Source organism: Podarcis tiliguerta (assembly GCF_965153285.1).
Source record: "Podarcis tiliguerta genome assembly, chromosome: 9".
Classification (NCBI taxonomy): Eukaryota; Metazoa; Chordata; class Lepidosauria; order Squamata; family Lacertidae; genus Podarcis; species Podarcis tiliguerta.
The window spans coordinates 38,735,860-38,761,927 of NC_139542.1; the positions used below are offsets into that span (position 1 = coordinate 38,735,860).

Below are 26,068 nucleotides of genomic sequence, written 5' to 3' on the forward strand. Positions count from 1 at the left end.
ACGAATTCCTATGCCCCACAAATAACCCAGAGATGCATTTTAAATAAAAGGACACATTCTACACATGTAAAAACACGCTGATTCCCCGGACCTTCTGCGGGCCAGATTTAGAAGGCGATTGGGACGGCTCCGGCTCCGGGCCTTAGTTTGCCTACCCATGGTCTAAGCCTTTCATTTCTAAGGCAGCCACCAGTTCTGCCAGACAAGGAAACAACAAAACTTGTAGTGAGTTCAGAAATGCCCTGAAACAGGACAATGAACAGCTTCAATAAACACACAGGGAAACAAACCTCAGTGTATGCATTCAACCATCTGCATGCCTCAAGGGCCTTTCTGGATCACATCCTTGAAGTCAATTTATATCTTGATCACTAGTAAAATTAATTTACATAATAAACAGTGCCACTGACAAGTGTTGATCTGATCCTGCTGAGAGCCTGCAGCTTTAACCAAACTTCAAGGGGTGTGGGGAGACGACAAACTACCAGGAAAATGGCTCTTGTTGAGACTGGAGCATATGAATGCAAACTACCGAGCAATCTGACAAGTGCAGCCCTTGTACTGGGGAACAACAGGCCACATCCTGCAAAGTATTAGTCCATGGTCAGGTCATCCTCTAAGCGCTGTGTGGCTTGGATCCTAATAACCGCTCATCTAGTTTCACCCATTGAGAAGGTTTGGTCATTTTTAAAAAAAAACATCAGGTTGCCATGCCACATGACAATCCTTTGCAATATAGCATAGGGGTTTGCTACTCAAAGGAAAGCAGAAAGACATTCCATTGGGCTGATCCACACCTCTGAGTGTACCTAAAGCAGCTCTTTAGATGCTAGTTTTGATCTGTAAGCATAGAAGAATGGGGCTGTGTTTCTGGTGCTCTGAGAGATATCTGGATAAGGCTGACTCTTCAGATCTACTAAATTTGATATATGAATGCATAGGGAAGTTAGTTTTACTATGTATCAACTTGTAGAATGGGAAGAGAGTGCAAAATTACAAAAGTAAAACCATATATATGGTTTGCATATATCAGTCATGTTCTTCAATTACTTCACAATTGCACATTATATTGAAACATCACAGGTCACAAAACTGGAAAATACTACTGTAATTTGAGCAGAAACATACTTATTTTATAAATGCAGGAGCACTGGTGTGGGAAGAAGTTAAGCAGTTCTTATTCAAACGAGAAACTGTTTCTGAACATCCAGCACTTTTAGAGCAACTCCAAGCTGCAGTCACAAACATCCATTAGAGTGTTCCACAATTCAGAGCAAGCAAGTGGTTGTCAGTGCAGCCAGTAAATCACCTGATCCTATTACAAAATCAATTACTGCAGCACATTTCTATTGCTACACAACCTGATGATGGCAAAATGATATTGGATAGCTGCTGCAAGGTCAAAAAAATACTGAAAACATTTTAAAATGTGTCTTATTTTAGGTCCACATTGCATCTATTTTAAAGGAAATATTTTTAATAAAGCTGTATAGTTACCTTCTTTGGCTGATTGGGACATTCGATGGATAGTCTCTGCAACTGGTCTGATGTATGGCTGCAAGATAGGAGATCGGAACAGCAGGTCGAACGGCCCAGCCTCTTCATTAAAGAAGAAATAATGCTGCAGCCACAGCCACACATTGACTTGCTCATCAGATGAGTTTATTCCTTAAGAAATCAGTACTGGTACTGGCCCACACACAATCAAAATTGGCCGACCGCCTCATTCTGCAGCTCCCTGGCAAAAATTAATACTGATAAAAATAAAACAATGGTGTTTTTTTCCGAAGCTAATGCTAGTAGTCACTGTCTTTATTGCCAAGCAAAGCTCGCAATCTTAAAGTGCCTCTTTCCAGCTACACTTTCGCAAGACAAGCTGCTTTGATGCTCTCCACTGTTTTGCAAGAAAGCCATGAACTTAAAGTAACAGACACTGCACACTGACTACAGTTTGTTTCTCTGTAGCACTTCAGGTCTGCTTTGATAGCCTCTATCCAACCTGTTCCCACTTTGAACACGCAGTCTTCCAACAGCCAACAGAAAATAGCCACACCCCTCTGTGTTCACATGATCACTATTCAAGATCCGCTCAATATCTGAAAAAGTACTGTTGCTGCATTGCTGAGAGTAACAACAGTGTAGAGATTACTGGCTGGAATCTGATTTGCCAGTCAGAGCTCCCGACCTTTTAAGACTCTAACGTTCAGGGTACCTGCCAATTTCACTTAGATTAATGTATTTTCTTTACTGCCAAACTTTGCCATTTTCCCTATGTTAAATATACACCCCACTTCAGCCTAACAAACCTAAGAGCAAAGTGCAGAAAGCTGTCTTATGAAAATACAACTCTGGAGAAAAGGCTAATACCATTACAAACCTATACATACCAACCCAACAAGTAACAGAACGGGGAACAAATTTCAGCTAAAAACAGAGCCAAAGCAATGGAAAACATAACAGGCAAAGGGTTTTAGTAAAGGAAACATGGAATTAACTTATTGGATAGCTACCTCAGAGGGGGAAAGTTTGCAAATTGATTCAGACAAGTGGAGGTTATGGGGGGGGGGGAGAAAGGAACTAAATAAAATCATTTGCCTTGTCTTTGTCTGCCAAAGTTAATGTTTCAATATTTACATAAAATAACTTTTCCTCAATAACACTGCTGTATTTCTAATTTCCCTTGTTTAATTGATCCTCAATGTAAAAAACAAAAAAAAACCCCAAACAAATATAAAACATAAAAAGCTTGCAGATGCTTCCAAAGCAGTACTAATTGCAAGTGCTATATATCAGTAGATGACATGCTGGTCTTTCAGCTATTAAAAGCAGTGCATTTATCTGTCTTACTGCAGCATGCACTAGAGTATTTGAAAAGAGAGAGAGAGAGAGCTCACGTTAACACAGATGCTCAACCTGATTACAGGATAATCTGCCTTGAAATAATTGTCACTTACATTGATAGAGCTATCAGCAGTTGTCTATAAAATCCCTTTTATCAAATGGTTAAGAAAAAGCAAGTGGCATGACAGCAGCTTACGCGCACATATTCAAGCAAAACTTCTTGTTTTCGCTCTGCATCAAAAGCTATATTTGCTCTGTCTCCTCCCCTCTTCCTCCAGCCCTGGTTTACAGCTATATTGAGACAGTGCTGCCTCTTCCTTCAACCTTGTTCTGCCCTTTCGATATTCACATTTCTATTAAATCATTTTCCAGTAATATTAAAATTCAAGCAACCAATGCAAATTGAATAAAAAGCCTTTGTGGAGAAAGACTCTGCATGCAAACAAGCAAATAATGCAGTAACCTTTTACTCGCCTGCTGGAGGTACTGTCTGCTGCATAGAATTTTAAATCCTCATCTGCAGATGCAATTGAGCTGGTATTGCCAAGGACTTTGCTCTTCCTGCGCTGATTCTACACAGCTATTCATCAGGAAAAAAACATTATAGGGAAAATGTAAAGTAATATCAGGTGAAATCTCTCAGACGGCCTGAAATGAGCCAACTTCTCAAAATCAGCTGCCGTCTTGCCTAGTCACATTTCTGAGCTCATAAAGGAAGTGTTATTGCTGATGTATGTTTGCTTGCCACCAATATGCAAGATAGGGAATCACAGGATGAAAAAAAATTAATACATACTGTATTAGAGTGCACCGAGCAACCTTACCCTAATAATTTCCCGATGTCTTTCCTAGTATAAAATTGCATCTCAAGATGAAACATCTCATAGAACCAAGTAAGACTTCCTGTCCTCCTTCTGCTCCTCCTCCATCTCCCTTTCAATGAATCTCAAGAGGCAGAGTTCTAATAAAGATGATTACAGCTATACTGTTGTGCCAAGCAAAGAAATAGCCATCTTTTACAAAGTTTTTATATAGACTGCTAATTTAAAGAAGCATCTGTTATTCATCACAATTACCACTATTGCCCCATCAGTATAGCCTGTTTCCCCTCACCCACAGAGTGGAAGATATCTGAAGTCCATACAGGGTGGGGTCCTAAAGGTCTAATTTGTTTTTGGCCAGAGAAGACTAAAGCAGTTCTATGTTTTTGGATCTCAGCGCTGCTGCTGTTGCCTTGGGATTGGTATGGGTCTGCTTGTGTGCCCACCTGATCATCCTGCATATTTTTAAGTTATTACAGAAACATTTAAGTGTCAGAATCCTCTCCCTTCCAAGGAAACTGACCTGGAAATTACCCCTTACTCAAAGTAGTGAGCAGCATAGAACAATGCTCTCATTTTGAACACAATAGATCTAATCTAAGCTTTATTTTTCTTATAGTAGGGAATTTGATATAGTGAAACAAAGAAACAGCTTTTGATTATAATTAGTTAAACGCGGGTATAATCATTTCGAATTAGCATGTGATATGAAATGCATAGATAATTCAGGGAAACTTGTACTGCCTTTAACAGGAATGAAACACTAGCAGTAAAGGTTGTTATTCATTATTTATGTGCTCCCCCACTCATCTCATGTCAGTTTCCTTAATGTACTATTGATTCTCAGGATGCATAAAGATGGAGCCAGTGACAGACCACATATAGGGCAATCATCCAGTAAGTAAACAAAGTGACTGTTTAGGTAGATATAATCATGGAAGAATTCCAATATACAGAAGAACTTAAATGACACATGCAGATTTATCTATAATACCTAGCTAGATATTTCAAGAAAGTATCTTAATTTGAACAAAGTTCTAAACAATAATTCAGTTTTTTGAAAGGCCATTTACACATACTGGATGCGTTCACATGATTGGATCCTGACTTAAGGTAAAGGTAAGGTAAAGGATCCCTGGATGGTTAAATCCAGTCAAAGGTGACTATGGGGTACAGCGCTCCCCTCGCTTTTCAGGCCGAGGGAGCCAGTGTTCGTCCACAGACAGCTTTCCGGGTCATGTGGCCAGCATGACTAAACCACTACTGGAGCACGGAGGACTCTGACAAGTGCCAGAATGCATGGAAATGCCATTTACCTTCCTGCCACAGCAGTACCTGTTTATCTACTTGCACTGGTTTGCTTTCAAACTCTGAGGTTGGCAGAAGCTAGGACACAGCAACGGGAGTTCACCCTGTCACAGAGATTCGAACTGCCGACCTTCCAATTGGCAAGCCCAAGCAGCTCAGTGGCTTAGACCACAGCGTCACCCATGTTCCTTACTAAGTCAGGATGTGCATGAACTGCACATACCCACATGAAGACCCTTTGCTGTTGCTTCACTCTTCCCTGCACAAAAACAAAACAAACAAGGAAACCACAGATAACCATAACTCCCTGTCATATGAGAACTGGAAACACCTATGGAAAAGCTGGAAGCCAACTTGAAATAGTTGGAATAGGCTTCTGAATCCTTGTTTTAAGTTCTATAACATTACGGATGGCAAAAGCAACTTTCTTTCCAATAGGCTCATATGAGGTGGTGTGGGAGAACAGCAACATTAATTTAATTCTCATTTCTACAATATGAAAGATCTCTTAGATATGTCTACATCATACATTGTAAGGGTTGTTGGCATCTGTCTGTCTCAGAGACAATGGAGTGAGCCTCTGGAAGTGAAGTCAGACCACTGCTTTAACAGCACCAAAGTGACCTCCCTGGGACGCAAGCCTGGGCAGTGTGTATGGAGGCCCTGGACTGCCCAGACGACAAGACCGCCCTCTCAGCCTCGCTGATGTGGTCCAAAGGAAAGCAGAGCAATACATTTGGCACCAGCTTGGCTGCAGGAGTTGCCAGAAGGAGGCATGCAAGGCGCTATCCAACCGTCAGGGACTCCGCTTGATCTGTGTAGGGTTTACTCCTTAGCCTTTTCTTCTCCCGAAGATATCCTGCAAGGCAGTGGAGGTTTAGGACCAGAATTTTCCTTCTCCTAGATGGGCTACCTTCCCAGGTGGATGAGCCCCATCTACCCTGCACTTCCCTCAGAGACCACCTTCTTGACTGTTGAATCCATTATTGGTCTCGTCCGCTCAATCCACCAGGGCCTGACTTGTGAGGAGTTGTGTGTTAATCTCAATTTAAGATACGGTTTATCTGTGTAGATCATGGCATAAATATAAGACTGACATAACTAATATGACATTATGAACTCCATGGTAACTTGACACAAGCCTTACTCCAGCATCTTGAAAGGCATCCAGGATTATCTTAAATTCACACACATCTGACTTGAAGATTAACACATGCAAATATAGAATTGCTAAATACAAGATACTCAGCTCCTCAGTGGGATCCATCCACACAATGTTGAGGTGATTTAAAGGCAGGTCGCAGACAGAGATGCCTAGGTTCAGATAATTTCTCACTATCAGAAGTCTTTCACTCTTTTGTTAAGCAAACAGGAACAGGATCACCAGAGATGAGCAAGGTGACAAATAGGCAGGAAAATCTGGAAGGGATTATGGAAATTGTAGGAATCACTCATTTCACAGCCCCCTCACCTCTCCACTGGCATGCCTCTGCAAAAAATGTATTTTAAAAAACCATTAGATTCAAAGGCTAGTGAACTCTCACAGTTCCAACAGGACAGAACAGCGCTCCCTGGGACACAGCACACTTCTGCTTTCCCTTAACAACAGGTATACTTTCCTCTCCCACCCCCTTCTAGTGTGGGTTTACGACAAAATTGTCATGCCCATGCTCCTGTAGGCCTTTAGAATAGTTAGGGAATCTTTTACTCTTTAATTAAGGTGTGTGTGTATTGTAATTTGCTACCTGCTTAGACTGTAACTTTGGTGTCTAAAGCAAAGTTTTATATTTTTTATATTCTGTCACTCCTATGTCATATAATAAACCAAACTTTCTTTATTTCTTTGTGTCAGAGCTTCTTGTGGGCATAAGATTGAGGGTTAACACATATCAATAACAAGTGAATGTCATCACTCCAGCAAAAGATCCTAAACCTCTCAGCATTCTGTGTATATAAACACACAAGTGCTGGCTGTGTACGTCTGAGTACACACTTGTAACAGTCTTTGCATGCAAGAGAAGACCCTAACTTACTGATCAAGACTTCATGGTCTCCATGGCAACAATGACACTGTCTCAAGTAGCTACTGGCCCAACACATAGCGCAGGGTATAATCCGGCTCTGGTCTTTGCTCCAAGTGGCATATGAAGGCCTGAATATAGATGGGAGATTGTATGACCCCATTGCCATGGCCAAGCCGCTTCCTGGTGAGATCTGGACTGATTGTATTAGATGCCACAACTTGTTATAGAATGCGTAAGGCCACAATCACAATCACTTCTTAGTGCCCTCTCTGCTGTAGTGGAGCCCAGTCTAAGCCTTTGCATCCTTGAGCTCCAGGTAATGAAACAGGTTGGACAATGGCTAGAGTGCAGGTGATATAAAGGTAAAAGGTAAGGAAAAAGACCCCTGGATGGTTAAGTCCAGTCAAAGGCAACTATGGGGTACACTACTCATTTCACTTCAGGTTGAGGGAGCTGGTGTTTGTTCAGATAGCTTTCTGAGTCATGTGACCAGCATGACTAAACCGCTTCTGGCACAACGGAACACCGTGACAGATGCCAGAGTGCATGGAAATGCTGTTTACCTTCCTGCCACAGTGGTACTTATTTATCTACTTGCACTGGTGTGCTTTTGAACTGCTAGGTTGGCAGAAGCTGGGACAGAGCAACGGGAACTCACCCCATCGCACAGATTCGAACCACAGCGCCACCTGCCCCCTAGGCGATATAAAACCCACTAGGAGGTCAAACAAGCATCACTTAGAGCACATAATCACACTGAATGCATGGCAATAGTTGTGACAAAAAAGGCTTACTTTGCTGTCTCCACTGCATCCTTGAGTTCAGTGGAGTCATTCTAGGTTGTAGGGAACCTCTGTTTGTTAGGATACTACTTTTGCTAAGCTTAACCAAGCTGCCCTACATCTGATTTCAGAAAAGGCGTCAGGTGTGGGGCAGATAAAGGTGCAGCAAAACACAGTTTGCAGAGACTACAAACCAGGGTATTACTAGTGCTTGCAATCTCCTTACATCAGAGGTCGGCAACCTTATCGAAGGATGGGCCGGTCGACGCTCCGTCCGTCGGAGGATGGGCCAGAGCATGTGCTTCTGGGTCAGAGGTGCGCCCGGAAGTGCACTGGGAATAGCGTGTATGCATGCGCAAATGCGCTTCTCCATCCCGCATGCATGTGCACACGCTATTTCCAGTACACATCCAGGTTGGAGGAGCGCCTGTGTGCATGCGCACGGGCACCATCAACCCGGAAGTCAGTCACCGCGCCGCACCAGTAGGAGCAGGGGTGGTGGTGGCAGGCGTCGCCATCAGCCGGTTAGACAAGCCTCGTGGGCCGCTACCAGCCCATGGGCCTTAGGTTGCTGACCCCTGCCTTACATAGCTGGTACATCTCAAGTCTAGATTACTGAAATGCAGTCTCTATTGGTCTGTCTTTAAGGTTTGTCTGGAAGTTGCAATTAGTGCAAAATGCAATCATCAGGTTTTTTTGCAGGGTGGCCTATAGTCAGCATGTATCTTGCCCTGCATAAAGAATAAAATTGGCTGCCTATATGCTACTAAGCCAAGTTTAAGGTTTTGATTGATAAAGCTTAGGATCAGATTATCTTCCAGACTGCCCAATCTGAAATCTTATTTGACTAAAATACAATGGTTAGGATTAAGAACCTGGTATTTAATCCAGAAGCAGATTTCCTGCTGCTCATTTTCCTGCTGCTTCTCATTTTCCTGCTGCTTCTCAAATCAAGCTCTGCTACTGAACTCATAATCAGAGATTGGCTGAGCACTCAGCCCAAAGGGACTATAGGAGTCTGCCCTTAGCAAAAGAGAAGCAGCATAACTGTGCTTCCTCCTTTCTAACCCACCGAACACCATTATTCACTTTAGAGGCACAGCTCAGCTGAAACATGGCAAAGACATAATCAACGGGAAAGAAGAAGAAGAAAAGCAGGCCATTCTCTATCCATAATTTAATACCACTGAATTTGTCCAGCCTAGTTCACTCAAAAGGTTAAACCATGGATTGCTTAATCAATACGTGGCTTGCCTGAACAGCCTGATATAGCCCAGCAAACTAATAATGGTTTGTTTTCTGACAATGATGTGAAGCCATAGTTTGGCTTTGACTTTCCAATGCGCTTAACCATAGTTTATTTGTCCACCCCATTCCAAATGCTTGTCAAGCTACAAAGGCACAAGGCAAAAGCAATTTGAAAACAAGCCATGCTTTTGCTTGTTTACTAATTTGAGAGACAACTAGTGGTTTGTTGAACCACGGTTTAAGCTTTTTGTGTGAACACAGATTCTGTCTTACACCAAGCAGCTTGAGCTGTTGGAGAAAACTCTTTGGATCCAGAAGTATCTGGATGCCCACACCCTTATTTTTCACAGGAACAGGAGGGGTTTAATCAAGAGCAAGTCCCTTTTCTGCCCCAGAATGCACATTTTGCCACCTTCCTCATCCACACACAGATGTGGCATTTAGACCCACAAAGCTTTACATAATCTTCTCTACCAGGATGAGCTACATGTATTTGCATAAACTGACAAAAATTTAAAAAGCTAAGTACAACTGTAACCCCTTTTAATTTTCAGCAATTTTTCATTTTTCTCCCTTTGAGTGTGAAGGTATTCCCCCCTCTAATATAGACATTACCGAGACAGCAGTCAACATAGTTTGACGAAAAAGCACGCCAATGCTAATCCTTAAACTACCCATTAGGCACTTAAACAGGGGTAGGGATGCAATCTTTAAAAAAAAAAAAAAAATCCGGACAGGAAGTTTCACTGAAGTTTCATCTTAATTTCAAATTATAATTATAATTTATTCAGACAAATCATCCAGAACTAACAAAAAAGATAAAGACACTCAATACAACAACTCTATTATCAGCAGTTCGTTTCATTTTGTTTTGTAAGCTAGGCACTGTGAATCCAAGAGTACAACGTTGTGTGGATGAAATATCAAGATAAAGGCTACGCTACCTTTCAAGTTGGTCCACTGAAAGGCATCTTTTCAAGAGTCAATGTTGTGTTTTTAGGTATATGTGCTGGGAACCAAACAAGAGTCTGTCTGAACACAGGAGCTATGAAGACTTTATTTTTAAGTTGCTGAGCTGGAGTCCAAGAATTGTGTTGCAGTTCTCCTTGCGCACTTTTCTTCTTCACAAAAAAACTTTTTATTGTGCTTTAGTAGAAGGTCAATGGCTATCACTTCACTACTTGAGCACAATGGTGAATTGAAACAAGAACTCATAGCTGTTTGGACCGACAAAGCTACCAGTATGTCTAAGCCAATAAAGCGATTTGTTCATTAAAGCTACTAATAAAGCAACCTTTTGTTAGTCTATGAAACATCAGAAGCCTCAGAGAATGCATCTAACTGCAATATTTCTGGCTTTCCCACAAACTCTAGAAACGTCTCTTAAAACAAGTTCAAGGCTTAGTATTTTGATTTTCATATAGGTTGAACACACTAGTTGCATTTAATAATTCCATGTTCATGTGACAGAAAGCCAGGTTAAGGCACAGCTAAAATGCAAAAGCTGCCAATAAAGCCAACAACAGTAACAACGTATACTTTTGAAACAGAGTAAATAAAATTGCATGACTCTAAAAAAAGAACAAGCGTTTGATAAGGGACGCACTAACAGCACCCATGATGCTGCTTGACCAATTTGTGGGCGTCTGTTTACTGGGCCAAGAGGTAGGAGTCAACTTGCTTCATTCCAGTTAAGTTTAACACTGGCAGCTTTCTGGATTTTGCCCATCCTGTATTTGCTGACTGACAATATAAGTCAATAGGATACCCTCTGTTTTAATGCATTTCTAACTACCCTTTGAAAGCCACTCCCCCTAGATCTTAGGACACTTTCCTTATGCATATTTTCCTCAGTTCATGGTCCATGGTCCATTGGTCATCTATAAAAGAACCAGAGAACTCCCCGGAATTAAGATTAAGCTCGGAATTAAGAGCTCTCCCCAGAATGTAACTAACATGTAGCCTAGTCCTCAAAAGGGTATGCCATAATAAATCTGCTAGTCTTTTAAGGTGCTAAAAGACTTTGTGTTGTTTTTGCTCCTCTCTGGAAGCTATTATTAAACAGGATAGTAAGGCTATACTCCCAACCTCACAATCGTTATGCAGGCATACATCATAATGTAAATACACTGATAATCAATTCTTGGTTGATTGGGGTGGGGCAGAGGTGACAGAAAAATAAGAGGGATGTGTGAAAAAATCAGCATGCAGAATCTAGAAAATTAATGGAGAATAACAGGATGTAGCAGGGCCTGGGAGAGAGAAAAATATAGGAGCATGCATGGAATGTTACGAAATAATACAAACCAAGAGGAAGAGCTAAATGGTCTGAACCATCAAGTTATTTGCTGCACTGTAGATTCAACTGATCTACAAAGGCCACAGTCCAATGCACATTTAATAGGGATCAAGTCCCACTGAATTTATTTCTAAATGAGTAGGAACAAAACTGAGCACCAAGACAAAAACATAGGTGCAGACTGTGGGTTGTTTCGTACATGTATGTGTATCACTCAATTACTAATCCAGATGCTACACTTTCAGATTGTTGAGAATTATAAGACTGAGGCTAACCTCCACTTCAGGCTATTCTCTCCCTTCTTCTGTTATGTTTTTGAGTTTCTAAGTCCCACTGAGTTCAATAGCACTGTCTCCCAGATATGTGAGTATATGACTGCTGCCTTAAATAGCCAAAGGGCAACACAATGAGAAATATTTTTTTTATGGCATGAACTTTTAGAAACTCATCAGATGCACAGTAGTCATCTAAGAATGATGTATACCCAAAGTGAAAGGGGGTACAGATTCCTCCAAAATAAATAACAAAAGGAAGATCAAACAATGCAAGAGAAATAGCATTAGGTGTATCATAGCAATATGCAGCAGTTCACAAATTAATACAGAACTTAAGCTACTGGTGATAAACTGATAAAGCAAGATTGAATCCTGTACACATACTTAAAACAGAGACAATTATGTTTGGGAGTGTACTAGTCATTTCCAGAGTTTGTTTAGACCAAGGTTCGCACTGTCAATTTTCCCTCTCAACCTTTTCTGTTGGAATATGGCAAAAATTAATATTTATTATGCAAGACTGAAATTCTCTCCCTATGATTCCTGAGCATTATTAATTTTAATGTCAAATTTGTGTCATAGTGAGACGTTTCATCTTTTTGTTCACGGGATACCTGCCCACTAGCATGACTGCTTCATTCATCTAATGAAATGGACTCTTGGTCCACAAAAGCTTGACACAAAAAACTTTTAAGGTGCCAGAAGACTGTTTCTATTGCAACAGACTAACTTGGCAATCCCCTACAGAAGTTATCAAGTAGTTTCATTGCATAGGAGGACAGTCAGAATTTCAGATAAAGTGGTACCTCGAGTTACATAGGCTTCAGGTTACATACACTTCAAGTTACAGACTCCGCTAACCCAGAATAGTACCTCGGGTTAAGAACTTTGCTTCAGGATGAGAACAGAAATCATGCTCCGGCGGCATGGCAGCAGCAGGAGGCCCCATTAGCTAAAGTGGTGCTTCAGGTTAAGAACAGTTTCAGGTTAAGAACGGATCTCCAGAACGAATTAAGTACTTAGCCCGAGGTACCACTGCACACCAGAATGGTGTTTACATGAACGTACAGCAACAGGAAGCAAATGTTGGACACACCACATGAATTTCAATAAGAGTTCTGATGGCGAAGCTATAGATAATATGTTGAAGTTTGGACTGCAAGAACATTAACACTACTAAAATGCTGGATTTGGTTTATTGACAAGAGTTCAGCCACCTGTTTAATACTTCACAGAAATGCCATACTTCTATACCAGAAATTGAATAATAATTAAATTAGCCATTTAAATGGCTGTTTGTGAACTGAGCTTTTTTTTTTTTTTTTTTACTGTCTACAAAGAATAGCACTACAACACAGAGGATACCATTCCTGCAACATCCAAGCAGGAAGCAGATCCAGTAGAAATCCAGGTTTAGGTGACCACTCAGGGATGCTTCCTATAAGGTACTGCATTTTTATACTCCTGAAGTTTAGCAGCTGGCTTTGTGCAAGACACTACTCTCAGCATTAGGTACCTCACACACTTATGCAACTAAAATACTAGCTGCAGCTTTGAAAGAATACAAAGATGCAAAAGTAACAAATGCATTCCTTTTTTAAATGCAGTTTTTTCAACAACGAAAAGTCACATGAACACAAACTAAAGCAAATTAGTTCTAATTTACACCAATTTCCTGCTTATTCGCACTTTCATACCCACAATACTTAGTCTCTTGCCATCCACCTCAACTACAAATCAAACCTTAATCAAAGATAAATTCTCCAACTTAGTTTCACTTTAAATAGTATTAGTTTCTGGGCCTTTTTTTACCCCCAAAGAGGCAACTTTTGCTTCCAGGCCTTTCCCATCTCACTGCATATGCTGTTCTTGGCAAGCTTCCAGCTTTGCTCTAAAAGCAGTCTTGGCTATATTTTTCCCTCCAGCGAAGTGCTTGGACAGCTCTGGATTTTCCCTTTTCTGAAAAAGGGAGGGGGGAAATGGCCTATAAATACAATTTGTCTTGCCTTCTATAAAGGCAAGAGGAAACGTTAAAGAAAATACATTGCTAAAAATAAATCTTGAATACCTGTAAAAGTAATGGCAGAGTGAGAAACAAGTGCCTCACATTGTCCTGAGTTGTAAAAAGAACAGAAGTAAGCCACTAAGCATGCCACAAATACACACTGGCTAAATAATAATAAAAAGTAGAAGAGACTTATCCACACCCTCAGGAAACAGGATAAAACTGTTTTTGAACCGCATAGTGAGTAGTGGATCATGTCTGCACCACACTTGGTCTCCACAAGTCTGACAACGTCTAAATGGCATGTATTCCCCTCTGTGTATTTTCAGGAATATATTTGTAGAAATTCACTCAAAAGCGGATGTCGTATCAAATACAAGGACACCTGGGGCAGAGAAAGAGGGATCCTCCTTCCCACACATTGATTAGGAAGACAACACCCAGGGCTTCACACATTGAGGCTGGGTGAATAGCAAAGTAAAGAACAACATATGGATACAGTTTTTAGAGCTACAAGATTTTTTAAATCTCCCTGAGATTTAACTGAAGAGAAGTTACATCAGGCTAGACAAATGGTCCATGTAACTGGGTAAGTAGCACAGAGTGATTGCAAAAGAAGGTTTAGACCGTAACAATGAATATGCAGAAACACCACAGCTGTATTTCATTGCTTTGTAACATATTCAATACCTCCTCATTAAGTCTTGAGAAATGGAAGAGATTCAATCTCATCAGGAAATACAGAACGATAATTAGTAAGCATAAAAAGAAAACAAACTATTAGCTGTAGAAAACACCTATCTTAGGTCACATAACAGAAAAGGCCTTCATATTTCACAAGTAGACTAAAAAAATGGAACACCAAATTTCATCATTATTACACACAAGAGGTCAAGCTCTCTACTTAACCCCAGACTTCTGCACAGAGCCAGACTGGGGCTACAATCTAACACAAAAACCCACTAAAGTCAGTAGACTTAAGTGTAACTAGCTCTGGCATGGATTGTGACCAATAAATTTGGTTTCAAATCATGGCGTTGAAAGGTGTTTCACATTTTTGTTCTAGGAAAGCACTGGGGGATACACGTGGCCTCCCATGAGTTGCTGGCTTCCCCCTGCCATGATCCCTGATCAATGTCCATGCCAGGACTGATAGGAATAGGAGTCCAACAAAATAAAGAAGTCCATGGGTTCCCCATCCCTGTTTTTGGAATAAGCCTAAGGAGCAGTAGTGAAACCATTGTTCCCCATAAAACTTTTCTCACAATGAGCTGCAATATAAGAACAACTGCACAATGAGGCAGTGACGTAGGTTTGCTGGAAAGCTTGGATTAGGGTAATTTGTATCAGAAAATTTTGTTTGGATTTTAAAAATTGCATGATGCCCTAGAGTAATCCAATTAAGCCTATTTATTTTACTTGTACTTAGTAACCAAAGCTAAAAATATTGAAAATGCCAACCTTAGCTGGTATTTATTTAAAACTTGTATCCTTTATTTGTTACTAAAGCTAACGCTATTCTAGGCTGCATCAACAGAAGTATAATGTCCCAATCAAGAGAAGTCATAGTACAGCTCTATTCTGCCTTGGAAAGACCACAACTGGAGAACTGCATCCAGTTCTGGGCGCCACAATTTAAGGAGGATATTGACAAGCAGAGTATGACCAAGATAATAATAGGGTCTGTAAACCAAGTTTGACGTGGAATGGTTGGGGAGTTGAGTATGTTTAGCCTGGTAAAGGAGGCAGGATACCCATCTTCAAATAGCTAAAGGGCTGTCGCATGGAGGATAGAGCAAGCTGGTTTAGTCCTGCTCCGGAGGGTAGGACCCAGACCAATAGATTCAAGTTACAAGAAAAGAGATTCTGACTAAACATCAGAAGGAACTTTCTGACAGTAAGAGTTGTTTGACAGAGGAACAGACTTCTACAAGAACTTCCTTGGAGCTTTAAAGCAGAGGTTGGGTGGGTCATCTGCCAGGTATGATTTAGTCAAGAATCCTGCATTGCAGGGGGTTGGTCTAGATGACCCTCAGGGTAGCTTCCAGCTTTACAATTCTATGATTCTATGAATTTATGAAATGGGAAATGTCCCATTAAAAAATTAAAACTTGTACACCCCACAACCATGTAGTGAAGACTTTGAAAACAACTTTGCTTAGCTACCCCTGCAATATTTGATTACATGAAGTGCAATCCTCAGCATCCCTCAGAAGCAAGCCCTACTGGTTTCAGTGGCACATGTACTTGGGGCTGCAGGCCTAGATCACAAGATTGCTCACCATTCTTGAACTTCTCATTAAGGAAGAGATGCTAAGCTTACAAGGATCTCCAAGAAGCTCCATGGAATCAAAATACATACAGTGGTGCCCCGCAAGATGAATGCCTCGCAAGACGGAAAACCCGCAAGACGAAAGGGTTTTCCGTTTTCAGAGGTGCTTCGCAGGACGAATTTCTCTATGGGCTTGCTTCGCAAGACGAAAATGTCTTGCGATTCTTGAGGGTTTTTTTCGCTCCCCAACCCCTTTTTCTAAAGGGCTAAGCTGCTAATAGCCTTTTAGCAGCTAATCCGCTAATCCCTTAAGCCTTTAATAGCCGTTAATAGCCCTTAAACTGCTAATAGCGCTAACAGCGCTAATCTGCTAATGGGCTTGCTTCGCAAGATAAGACGAAGAGACTCGCGGAACGGATTCTTTTCTTCTTGCGAGGCACCACTGTACTTGGGTAGTGTAATCCATCACCTTATCTCCTACAAATCCTTTACTGCTGGGACTCAGCGTGACAATAATGATATTTTCATTGATCAAGAAAGTTAAGTAGTTATTTTCAAAGAACTTCCCACATTATTTCAAAATCATTCTTAAGTTGGAACAATTATTTTAGAATCCAAAACTTTATCCAAATAACAGTGTTTTTAATTATGTTTTAATTATGTTTAATCATACATTTATCACAGGTTAATGCCATCTACCATTATGTTGCCACTCATCGAGTTCTGTGATGGCTATTGTTTACTTTTCTAAAAAGTTAGTTATCTCCCTTTTGCTACTTTATGTCTAGTACTACTTTCAGTATCACTTCTGTTTAGGAATTTACTACATACAAGTATACTCAGCAAATTTACAGGGGAGGGGAATATTTTTTTAAAGGGTTTTAACCAGAGACAAAGAAGAGCATTTTACTCTCCTGCTACATATCCATTCAATATATATCACTGCTTTATAAGAGACTCTGAAGTCAGCTAAGGTTTCCAAATATTCTGCCTGCATTAAGAATGCAGCTGAAAGGGGCTTTTCTTCCTGATACTCCTACCAAGATCTAAAGGCTACTGTATGGCTGAGCAGCAGAACTGAGAGTGGTTAGGATCCTTCTTCACAGCTCCTTTTCTCGCACTGCAACCTGAAGTATCACAAAATGAGAACGTGAACCATACCACAAAAAGGAATGGTGAAAGGGATCTCTCAACAGCAAATCAATATGAAACCTTGACAGAGGAACAAAATTAATCCTGTAGAATTCATTCCTTGAAGAATCTGAAGGCAAGATTTCCAAGCTTAAACAATTGAAAAGACTACCTGAATCTCTTCTACCTGGAGTCTCTGGTCTACAAAAGTACAGTAATATACTTACTGCTTATACCTGTCTCAATTCAGACACTAGAAGAATGGTCTCATCGAAAACCTGAACTCCTAGAACCTATTATGTCTTCAACAATGCAAGTTTAAAAAGCAGAGCAAGGTTGTAAAGCTAAGCACTCTATAGAAAGTTATTGAAATGGGATAGACAGCCAGCTAGACAACCTCATTTTGCCCCATTTATGCATATGTGATATAGTGCAGCCTTTAATTACATGATTACATATTACTTTAGCTATACAACTCCTACATTGTTCAACATTCAGGATAGGCAGTGTTTATAAACATATCTGCATATTAGTGAGGCTGTTTTAGGACACCTCCCTTGTTTGCTGTAGAAGCAGACATTCAGAAACAGTAAGCAGAAACTACAAAGCTTCATACTTTAAGCAGATGAATGTCACTTCAGAAAACACACATAAACCACACAAACAGATATATGAATTGAGTTTAAAAGATAGTGGATGTTATCCAGCTAAGTCATACTCAGAGTAGACCCCATTAATGCAAAGATAAGCCAAACCTTGACCTGGTGTGAATAAGCAAATGTGCAGGCTCACAGAGAAAAGACAGCAGCTGCTCCTGCCCTCCTTCCCAGGACCTGCTTCAACCCAAGGCTAAGCTGTGGTTTGGTTCAGCATTACTTCCAAATCTGGGCTCATGCCTTGCCTTGCCTCTAAGGTTTGCTCTTCATTTTCTGTTCAAGGTTTCTCTGGGCAAGACAAGCCATGAATCTGGGTTCAAACACAACAAACAGATGGACAGATCCATGAAGAAAGTAGTTTACATAGCAAATTCCTGAAGTGATTCCAGTAGTTTTAATCATGCCAAAACAGGTGACTCTTTTTTTGCTATTTATGATGTTGGGCTTAAAGTTGCCAAAATTATATGGTGAGCTATTCACACAAACTGCTTGCTATGTGAAGCTGCCTCCGTATGGCTGAGCTATTTAGTTACATGGATATTCAAAATCAGCCATATGAAATGGCAACCATTTCAGAGGCTCTTTCAAGTAACCTCATTGTGGAATCTATAACCTGTGAAGCAGCTCTTAACCACTGAGTGGTAGCTGCAAATGTGGTTCTACCCTGTTACAATCCCCATTTTTCAATCACTTATGAAATATGAATGTCAGACCGGGCACAAAAGGGGAGAAAAGTCAAGAAGAAACCTGTGTACTTCTCCACAAATAGTTATATTGTAAACAGACTATTCTGACAGTTGCCTAACCAAATATTAAGCTGTGTGACATTACCTTCCATAATTAAGGCTGCTGCAGCAGGTGTATTTTGTAGGCTCTTGCAAAAAAAAAAAGTGGCACAATAAACATGTTAGTCTTCAAGCTACCACTGAACTCTTGCTCTTGCCACAAAAGGCCAACACTGCTACTCTTCTTGAACCTACTGAGAAGGTAATTGCTCAACCCATCCCAAATGTAACTGGGGTGAAACTGTTTGGCTGACAACACTCATACTTAGCCTTAATCCAGAATCAAGAAGATGAAAGACAAAGTGCAAGTCAATGGATGAGGTAGCTTCTGAGAGGGAAAGTCTAGAAAGGAAGCAGTAAAAAAACAGTGAAGAGAAAGCATGGCAAAGAACTGACAGAAATTACTTGGAAAGGCCAGAATTTAATGGCTCTTTTGAAATCTCAAAGAATGTAGAAACATGTCATCATCACCATCTCCTAGTAGCAATGGCTTCTTGTCAACCACGAATATCAGAAGGTAGGATGAATGGGCAGAGCACAAGATGACACAAATGACAATGGCTACATTCCACATTAGTCATATTCAAAGCAGGCTCATTGAAATTAATGAATATGACTAACTTAGGTCCATTAATTTCATGAAGTCTCCTCTAAGTAAAATTCAGTTGCCTATAACCAACAGTCTTTTGAAACAAAGGTTCATTACCTTACTCAGCTTTTTCTTGTGGAATGAACAGGTTTTGATACTAGAAAGACACAAATGAAAAGAAGGGGATATGCTAGCCTAAGTAGACCATAAAGAACTAAAGCCATCTTTAACTTAAGATGTTCTAAGAAAAGTATAAGACTGTGAGCTAACCAATTCTAGGACAAAAATAAATATGCACCAAGTATGTTCTCTTAAATGTGCCATTTATTTTAATAGAATTTACTTTCAGGGAAGTGCTTTTTGGCACCATAATCTAAGACTGAAGTTAAGCACATCAGCAGAAGTGCTACTAAAACACAGATAAACGGAATGAGATGATCCACCAGGTTGTTATATTGTATGTATTGAAGAGGTGAACTAGAGTACAAAATCAACAAATGGTACAAGTCCAGTATAGCATTAACACCTTTAAAACTGTACTGTCCACTACACTTCCTCAGGAACTTAAGAAACCTGTTTTACTAGTAGTTATTTTTAAACAAAGAGTTTGCACAATACAATTACATAGTGAGACAGTGTGCAAAACATAAGCATTAGTGTAGCTCTTTAAAAGTGGCAGAAAATATTCAAAAGTGATACTTCACTGGCTTTACTATATTGAAATGATTGATACAGCAAGAGGACAAGGAAAATAATATGGCCAGGACGTTACAGGGACATGGATAGAGAATGAACCATACTTGATCAAAAACAGGAAAAAACCAAGTGAACAACAGTTCTCCATTGGAAAAACACATTGGAAGATATGTAAATGAAAAAAGCAATGCCAACGGCAGACCCGAAAAGAAGAGAAAGAAAAATAGTGGAAGCATTAAATGAGCTAAGACCTAATGCATAAAACAAATCAACAATTATTTTAAAGTGTGTGATCTCATGTTAGTGACTTTGAAGTTACATTTAACATTAAAGCTGCAATCTATACAAACTGGCCTTGAAGTAAGTCCTGTTTAATTCAATGGGACTTATTTCAGAGCAGAATTTTATTTAATTTTTATTATTTCTTAAGAATGCTTATTGCCCGCCCCCTTCAGCTCAATGGAGGCCAGTGTGGGGAACAAAATACATATCACATAAAACACAATGGACCATGCAAACAAATTAAAACAATAAAACAAATTAAAACCACACACCAGAGTTACATACCATCCATTAACTGAAACACTAACACCCCAGTCCTAACCATTTCTACTCAGAAGTCAGTCCTATTAAATTCAACTGGGCTTACTCCCAAATAAATGGGGATAGGATTGCAATCTTAGGCTACAATCCTAACCCAAACTATGAGGGAATAAGCAGCTCCACTGAATGTAACAAGACTTACAAAGTTTGTTCTTGGTGCCAAAATGATAGAAGTGATGGCACCAACTGCACTTCCAAGAGGAGGGCATTCCACAAGTGGGGTGGCAGTGCAGGAAAACCTCTCCAGTGGTATGCAGAGAAGGGCATCCTCTGAATATAGGCAGGATGATATAGGGCTGGGGTGGAGAACCTGTGACCCTCAAGATACTATTAGACTACAAATCCCGTCAGCCCTAGCTGGTATGAGATGATGAGAGTTGTAGTCCAGCAACACTTGGCAGGCCACAGTTCCCCATCTCTGATATATGGGAGAGATATTCCTTCAGTTATTCGGGTCACAAGTCACTTAGCACCAGCATCTTGAATTCGGCCCAGAATAAAATGGGCAACCAAAGTAACTCCTTCAGAGGATAGCACCCTAAGTAATTTTAAAAAGCAAGTTACACTAATTATTAAAACATGGTCACAACAATTTCCATTTATGTTCTGGTATAAAAATGGCAACTGCATGGAGCAATACAAATCATGTTTACTCAGAAGTAAATTCTACTAAATTCCACTGGCAAACCAATCCTAACCCTAGTCATGAAGTAGCAGGCTGTGACAGCAATGCTGCATCTTTAGCCCCACTGCTCATGCAGGCAGGAGCAAAAGGAAGGGAAGGGGAACCCTGTTCCATGCTGTGCCTGGCTAGAGATGATGCGAGGATTGGGCCAAATAAGGCCCAATGTCATCAGGTGACTCTAGTGCAGCCAATTCTGCAGGTGACTGTCTATGCAAATCCCCCCAATGTTACTTTTAGTGGAGTTGATTAGATTATTTATACCTCACCCATCTGGTTTCCCCAGCCGCTCTGGGCGGATTACAGCATATCGAAAAACTTAATAAAAACATCAAGCATTAAAAGCCTCCCAATACAGGGCTACCTTCGGATGTCTTCTAAAAGTTGTGTAATTCTTTATCTCCTTGACATATGAAGGAAGGGTGTTCCACAGGGGGGTGCCACTACCAGGAAGGGCCTTGGTTGTTCTCCAGACACCATAAGGCTAGAACTCCCATCAACCTTAGCCAGCATGGACAATGGTTAGTGATGATATAATTTGTTAGTTCTTAGTTCAACAGCATCTGCAGAGCCACAAGTTCCCTACCCCTCATATAGGACTTCAGAATATCAACCCAATCCATGTTTATTTTGAAGTCCTCACAGAGTTCAATAGTACCAAATAAATGCTGTAACAATGCAATCCTATGAATGTTTACTCAAAAGTATGTCACGCTGTATTCAACAGTCACATAACGAAAGATATGGCAAGCCAAACATTCCAATACTTGCACCAACCCACTGGTGGATAACAATATGGAGCTAAAGTTTATGCACGTGTGTTGACCATAGTGAGTCTTCCGATACAACTCCTACTATTAAACAGAGAGAGAGAGAGAGACAGATGAAAATTATGCAGCGTGTTCTTGAACATCAGGCCGACAAGATGATTTTCAAAATATGGACAGAGTGGGTTTCTTAAATAAAATGTAACTCATATATAGTTATAAACTTAAGGCATCACACACACTTAAACTGCATTAAAACTAACTTAAGATAATTTCTGATATAACTTTGCAATGCAAGTGCAGTGCATATTAAAAATGTACAGAGTGTATTCAAATCTCAGAATGTTCAAGTGCTCAAGACCAATTGAGGCTGAATGAATCCTACCCTTGCCCTGCTTATCTTCAGACCATCCAAACCCGAAGATACACCCAGTACCTCACAGTAGTCAACATCAAGTCCCTGTAAGAAAAACAAGCATATACCTCGTGGAGGGACCAAAAGTATGCAAAACTACTTTTTGTGACTGGTAAGGGGGGGGGGCTGCGGGAGAGGGGGTGAAAAAGAGAGAAAGAGTCTTAACACTTGGAGCAAACACGATGTCCGAAGTCGTCCCTTGATTGGCTCTCTCCAGCCCTTCTCTTTTCATTAAGCTACCCAACAAAGCCATTTAAAGCTCCCCTCGAGATGCACCCATCGTTTCCGCCTGACCCCGATGGAGAGATTTCTCGGCCACGGCTAAGAGGGAGGGTCAGTTAGCGCAGCAGACCGTGCAGAGCGCCCGGCAACGTGAGGCGCATATGAAACGAGGGGCAGCGGCGGCGGCGGCTGCCCTTCACACCCCACCAAGTGCCGCGCGGGGCACAGCCGAAGCATCCCATTGCCTTTTCCCATCCTTCCCGCTCCCCGCCCCCTTTCCCTTATTCCAACCGGGAGGAGCGGAGGAGGAGGAGGAGAGAGGGTCGGCATCCACGTGCACCGTCCGCGGAGCCCGGTGGTGGGATGCTGCAGCGGATCGGAGCGACAAACCCACCGCACCTTCCGTCCCACCGGTTGTTACTCACTTCGGGAGGGAGAGTGGAGCGAGAGAGAGGTCGGTCGATCAGCGGAGCCGGGCTGGGTTTCCTGCCGTGACCGTAGCAGACGCGGGGCCGAGAGGAGAGCGTGGCCGCTGGGACCACCGCTGCTTCTTCGCCCGCGGCGTGGCGGGCCGGTGTGGGCTGGGCAGCAAGTTCGACGCGGAGGAGGAGAGTCGGCTCGGGGGTCTCGGAGGCGCACAGCTGGAAGGTGCAGGACGGGTCCTCGCCGGCTCCGGGGGATCCTCAGTCTCAGCAGCAGCAGCAGCAGCGAGCCCGGGGTCGCTTCACATGGAGCCGTCGGCGCCTCCACCTCCTCCAGCACAGCGCTGCCCGCCGCTTCCCCCCGGGGCCGGCGCGGCCACCCCCGGCCTTGGAGGGGGAGGCGGCGAGTGGGTCGGGCCGCGGCCCCAGCCCGGCTCTGGCTCTCATACACTCTCTCCGGGGGTCGCTGCCGCCGAGGGCGCTGCTAGGGCCCCAGCCAGGCAGAGGCAGCGCGGAAGCGGAGCCGGACGGCCAGGCTCAGCGCCGCTCCCGCCCCGCTCCCAGGCATGTGGGTGACTGAGTCTCCGCGCTGGGTCCGGGCGCTCCGCCGAGGGCGGCGGCGGCGGGAGTGTGAGGAGGAGAAGGAGAAGGGAGCGGGGCAAACGAGGAGCCGCTTCTGTTTCAGGAGGGGGAAAGGGGGCAGAGGCTCGCGCGCGCAGCCACGGGACGGTCCGGCTGCCTAGTCGCGCTCGGGAGCCGCTTGTTTTCTGTCCCTCACGCGAGCGCACACAGTCAGCGCTGAGGAGGAGGGAGGAGGAAAAGAAGGGACGGCCCGTCGACGGCGGCGCGGGAAGATGACACCAGCCGTAGCCTGGCAACAGCAACCCCCCCTTCACCCGCCGCCGCCGCCTCCCGGTGCGAAGTAATGACGTAGAGGGGTTGCTACGCAGGGTTGGCTAGGGGCGGGGTGCTGATGCTGCGGAACGGTGTCGTCCGGGACACTGGGGTGAGTCGAGGAGGAGAAGACGCCTCGCTCTGCGCAGCCGCAAACTTCGCGGGCGGGGTGGGGTGGGGAGATTAACCTCTTCGGCGCCGGACAAGCCCTGGATATTTGAGAGGAGGAGGCTGATAGAAGGCAACGCGACCGTGAGGGACCCTCAGGGACGGCCTGTTGCCGAGATGGTCCCGAGGCTCGTGCATTTAGCTGCCAGGGCAGAGACATGCTCGATGCAAGGCAGCAGCTTTAACTCTGGTGTCCGAACTGGATGCAAAATCCCTCTTCAGTCGTGAAGCTTCCCTGTGTGATTCGTCAGCAGCTGTCAGTCTCTGCTACCTCACAGGGCTGTTGTGAAGATAAAAGCATCGGAAGGAAGGGAGTTGGCCACCGAGACAAAGCTTCTCCCCTGTTACCCACTCCCCACTCCACTGAGAGTGCTTCACGTTGCAAACACTTATAAAATATATGTTCTGGGTATGCAAGGCTCATGATCTGTGTTGGTCCCGCGGTTAGCCACCCAGTTTCCAAGTGAAGTGATCGTGTTGTCCGTCTTGAGGCTCACCTGGGCTTGCAATGCCTTGCATTGTATGGTAGAAGTGCAATCGAGCACTATGCAGCCCGGAAGTACACACATGTAATGATCAGCTATTTTTAATAATAATATGGGGGGGGGGGGAATATTAGACTACTGTGACAAAGCACATGGCTGGTTAAGCTGAGGAAACTAGCTCACCGCATTTGAATAATGAGGTATCTCCCTGCCCATCACTCTGTAAAAATTACAAAATCTAATGAAACTATGCAAAGCTTACTAATTTTTTGCAAGAGGGTGTGAAGAAAAGATAGAACATCCTGAGGAATTGGCAGTGCTAGCACAAATGTTATGCATCCGAAAGGTCCCAATTCTGACATCTCCAAATTAAGATTCAGGAAGAGAAATACCTCAGACAGAGCTGCTGCCAACCAGAGCAGACTATATTGGTCTAGAAGAGCCAGATAGTCTGACCCAATATGACAGTTTTGTTCATAATTCTTGCAGAAATGCCCACCCCACTTCCATCGTAAGGCAACTTACGAACTATCTTGTTCTAAGGGAAGTCAAGAAAAGACAGAACAGCCTGCACATAACCCAGCTAAACAGAGCAACACAAAAAGCATATATTGAAGCTGTCAGTTAGCCCGTGACAAGCATGGGAGGCAGCTATTGCAAACAAATGTGAAGCCCACTTGTATTTGTATTCTCAGCATTTTTATTGTATTTTGCCTCAGGCACGCTTTTTAGCAGAGGGCAATTCAAAAAAGCAATCAATAAATAATGTGTTGTCTGCCTCTTAAGGATTTGTAAACTTCAGAGATGCTAATTCAAAACCCTGATTTAAAATAATAAGTGTATTCCATCTACCTAATTTCAGGAGATTTGGAGGCATAGAGTCAGGGACAGTGGTGAAACTAGAGTGATCACTGAATTCTATTCAAAAATAATGCTAACCCAGAATATATCAGGGATACAAACATTATGCAAACTAAATATTTAATTAGCAGGCTGCATTGCATTATATTCAACAGTTTGTTTGCCTCTATGAGATGAAAATGTGGCCTCTTTATATACATCTATATGACAGCACCATAGAAATAGATGAGGAAGGAAATAGGTAGCATGAAGACTTCATAAGGAGTTACATTTCAAGATGGTTTGTTGTGTTGCATTTGCTGCAAGGCATGGAACTGCATTTCTATTGAGACAATCATTCTCAGATACCCTTGTTCAGTGCACTGTCAGAGATAAGGCAGGTTACAGCAACCAGGAAATGGTTCTCTGTGCTCTTTTGGAAGCTGTCCCTTATATAGGAAGTCTATCTTCCAGTTGCAAATACGGTATGACCCAATTTAACCATGGCTGTCCACTGGCAAGTAGATCCACATACTCAGTGTTGTGCACACCTGGTATCTTATTTCAACTTGGCTCTCAGCTACTCTACATGCAGTGTTAGCAACAGGAGCCACCTGAGCTATGGACCCCTGTCATGGTAACAACATAGTTGCAGGTGAGGCAACTGGGTTTAGCAATGGCATGCACACCAACACACCACACAGTAAATTCTCCTTGCTCATTTGATGCCACATTTCAACATAATATGTGCTTAGTGGTGAGAGCCGAATGAGCCACAGATGCTCAATTAAACTTCTCACTGCACCAGGCTGACTACAGCTGCATGAATACTATAAAT

At 42.4% G+C, this 26,068-nt stretch overlaps 1 protein-coding gene across 4 annotated transcripts in view; it reads right to left on the minus strand.

Moving 5' to 3' along the window:
* The window catches only part of FBXW7 (F-box and WD repeat domain containing 7), a 116,729-nt gene extending 93,023 nt beyond the window's left edge, over positions 1-23,706 (minus strand). Inside the window, exon 1 of one of the 4 annotated variants that reach the window (XR_014515134.1) lies at positions 22,847-23,706. The gene's annotated coding sequence lies outside the window, so the exon portion shown is untranslated. Of the gene's footprint in view, positions 1-1,497; positions 1,682-22,846 lie in introns of those variants that run through there. The other 3 variants (XR_014515135.1, XM_083457315.1, XM_083457316.1) reach the window with 3 other exon arrangements.
* Positions 23,707-26,068: the final 2,362 nt, after the last annotated feature.